Genomic DNA, 4,116 nt, shown 5'->3' on the forward strand with positions numbered 1-4,116 from the left:
TAGCCAGTCAGGAGCAGAGTATGAGGGCCCTGACAGTACCTAGGTAAGGACTACTAGCCAGTCAGGAGCAGAGTGTGACAAGCGTACTAGTGTGATCCACTTCAGCCGTAACCTGTAACCTTCTAGGTGTTTCCTGGATTGCTGGGATTAGCTTTACATGAAATCAGACACTCAGCTGTGTGACTCAAATCGTCAAATGGAGTAGTAGTACAATGCAGTACTAGTACATGGCAGTAATAGTACATGGCAGTAGTAGTAGTACATGGCAGTAGTAGTACATGGGAGGCACAGACTGGAGAGGTCACTACCCTCTGGGCGCTTCAACAGATCAGTGTTTGCCCCGGGGATTCCCTTACAGGGTTATCAGTCCACGCAGGGGTGTAGTCTAAGGTACTGTAGTGGGAGCCATATCATGGGGGGGGGGGGGGGGGGGGGGGGGGGGGGGGGGGGTCCTTCCCCAAGGAAGTATTGAGCACTTCCTGTATTCAGACACATGTTTATGCACCAATTACTTCATTTTGCCTATGTGAAGAAGAAGAAAAACATTGATGACAAATCAAAAATCAACCCTCTTGTAGGCGATGTTTTTAAGTTTTTGTCCTTTTTTTTTTTCAATGTTGGTCACGTTTTCAACACTATGTGACACTAATTTAGTAACTTCAGTGTTACAGTTGGAATTTATGGTCAACAAACCTCATTTATAGGAAATTAAACCTAATGATTGAGTTGGAAAAGCAGAAATTAGGAATTATTTAGACTAAAATTAAAGGAATGGATGTTGATGGATAATCACAGACTGGAATATGTCAACATTTACTCAATAATATTCCAAAAAACACTTTGATTTTTTTTTGCAAATGCTATAAAATTTAACAAGACGCCCCAAAATTAATGAAAGCAGAGATCTGTACTTGCCAAAGAGCGTTGTCGTGTTATTGTTGGTCATTAAAAAGAACATTGATGTAGAAAACTGGTCAATTTGACCCGAGGACAACATGAGGGTTTGATGGGTACATGGAAATCCAGGATCTTTCTTAGCGGGTTTACCTGTGTCTCACATAGACTACACCACTGAGTCCATGCTTGTAAGTCTATAAATGTAAAGTCTGTCCACGCGGGGACGTCACAGGACATTAAAAACAGAATCGTTCATTCTTTAGGGAGCATGAATGTTATGTCTCACCACTTATTTATTCTCCAATCTGTGTCTGCTCGTGCAAAGTTCACAGTGTGGCCTGAGAGAGGCGCACAGATTGTTGTAAAACCGGTTGGACCTGTCCTCCAGTGTCTAATGACGTCTGGTCTTAGTGGGTCTGGGGATAAAGGACAAGTTCAACCACTTTGCCCAATTCGATATTTTTTTTGTAGAACTTCTTTAAAACTTTGAGAAACACTGAACTATGTTTGGCTCATCACTAACATCTAGATTAATGTTAGCAACCCAGTGATCAGGGCTTTCTCTAACGTGAAATTGGGACAATATATGAATGAACGCTCGCGTGCTGAAGTGTAAACTGAGTACACGCCCAGGGGTAAATATATATTATAAGGAAATACACTTAATATTGAGATAAATAATTGTATTTCCCTTAAAAGATGCTACAGGAGTTGTAAATACATTCTTTATGTCATGAACTAATGGACAACGGGTAGGCCTAAATCATCAAAAAATATAATAACAAAAAGTTATAGTTTGTCATAACAACAATCTATGATTTTATTTACAAATTCATTCAAATATTGTCACTTATTCAGCTGTTTCTAAAAAAAAAAAAAATCTCCTTGTGACTCTGCCCATAGGATTTGTTAGCAGTTATTTTCAGCAGATTGTTTCGCCTTCCCAAAAGATTTCGAACTATAGTTTTTACAAATTAAAATATAGAGTTATTCCAGTCTCTAAATAACAGATTCGTGCCGATATGTTGTTTTACACGAATGAACTTGCAGTGAGTAAAGCTAACCCGTGTTAGCTCAGCCTAGCTAGCTCACTTGCTGATGACTTGATTTAGATCTTTTAACGCCAAGAAGCCGGTTTACTAGATATCGTCTGGCTCTCGCTTCAGTCTGGGTGAAAGTGAACAAAAAGGATGAAAACTCACAAGGATGTTGTTCACCAAAAGTCTCCAGGAGCTTCCTGAATCACTGAAACTCTGGGAATGACACGTAAGATCGTTCATAGCCGAATCAGTTGTTTGGTTTCCTGTCGAGACGAGCAGAGTCAAGTCGGACAACGCGACACACCACACATCCGGTTTGTGATTTCAAAATAAAAGCACGCGTTTGTTCGTTCAAAGTGCTCATATTACGCTTTGAGGCTTTTCCCCTTTTGCGATTTTATTTATTGTGACATATATCGTTTTTTTGTGCATGTTACAGGTTTCCAGAGTGAAAAAGCCCAAAGTCTCAAACAAAAAATACTGTCTACAATCTTAATTGAAACATGAATTCTAAAACTTTGCCTGACATCTGACGTCCCCCCCATACAAAGATGTAACAGAGGTGCGATGCCTCACTATGCAGCTAAAACCGAGAGCAACACACAGGGTGAAAAGAGGAGCGGCAGCAATGTGTGCATACAATGTGAATATAATAATGTTTTTACATTTTTATTTAAATTTAAGGAAAATTGATGTTTATGCTTTTATTTTTAAGGCCAAATCACCTGGTTTCCGATCTGGCTGGCTGACTCTGGGTAACTTGATGGACTGCCTCCCACTGCTGTCACTGACACGGGGATGTTAAAATCAGCCGGAACTATAACTAAAGAAACACAAATATCCATAAACTATACAAAATAACGTTAGGGATGTTTACTTACTTTCAATTGATGAAAAATAAGTCAAGTCGTCACGGGTGTCCCACCTATTCAGTAACCTTTATTTAAACTTTTCTCTACAACCCTAACACATTTAACAATGGTATGTCCCACATATTCCGGTCCCGCCCCTTTTCCTACTTCTGACCAATCAGAGAAAAACAGCGTGGCGACGGAAGGCGGACGATGCACTGCGTTCCACGATTTGACAGCGTGACAGGTGACGGGATGATTCATACCGTATCGATGGGAACGATCGTCTAGTAAATGTAAATTTTAGATTATATATCTATTGCGGATTTGAAAATAATCCCAATTTTTTATGTATTATCTCATAGCAACTGCATCTGTAATTTAGTAATTTCCAACATTACCACTATTTGTTATTCTAAGACAGGAATGGGCTTCCACGGGACTATGAGATGTGGTCCAAGTGAATGTTTTGTTCTATGAGAGAATAAATTGATCAAAAAACAGTCACCAAAACAATTAAAGCACCTTGCTCGTCAGTCACCGTATCCATGGAGACACTCATCTCAAGAATGTGACTGATGCTGTAGACCCAAAACTTTATTTAAAAAGAGAAAAAAAACTACAAGAACCACTGAAAGACTTGTTTGGCCAATATGCAAATTGGCCTAATAAATATCTTTGTTAAAATGTTAATAAATATATGTTAACAATGTTATTGGATATGGACGTCTAAGCAGACTAAATGCATCATAACAGCTGTTTTACGGCGTTTTTTGCGTTACGTGGTACCTGCTCGACGCGGCTGCGATGCTCCCTCCTCCTTCATCCGTCGCAGGATTATGACGACGCAGTGATTTTGTGACGATTCCCTCCGACCAATCAGCAGTCTGCAGGTTTTCTCGTCACCTTCTGGTATCGCCTCAGCTCCCTTGCAAACTCGAAGGAGGTGACAGTAAGTAAAAGTACCTGTTGGCAGGTACCAGGGACCCGTATGAGCTCAGAGGAACTATAATTATCAACCTAATACGAGGAGGTTGTGCAACCTAGTTTTCTGTCAGGAGTACCGCCCAAATAATGAATTCCTTTTAAAGTGCTCATATTCTGCTCATTTGCAGGTTCATAATTGTATTTAGAGGTCTAATTAGCATAGGTTTACATGGTTTAATAAAACAAAAACACCATATTTTTCAGATGTTTTTGTTGAGCTCTCTGTTTTAGCCACAGAGTGAGGCATCACATATGCGCAGAAGCTAGGTAAGGACTACTAGCCAGTCAGAAGTCAGGAGCAGAGTATGAGGGCCCTGACAGTACCTAGGTAAGGACTACTA

This window comes from Etheostoma cragini, chromosome 4 (genome assembly GCF_013103735.1).
Source record: "Etheostoma cragini isolate CJK2018 chromosome 4, CSU_Ecrag_1.0, whole genome shotgun sequence".
Lineage (NCBI taxonomy): Eukaryota > Metazoa > Chordata > Actinopteri > Perciformes > Percidae > Etheostoma > Etheostoma cragini.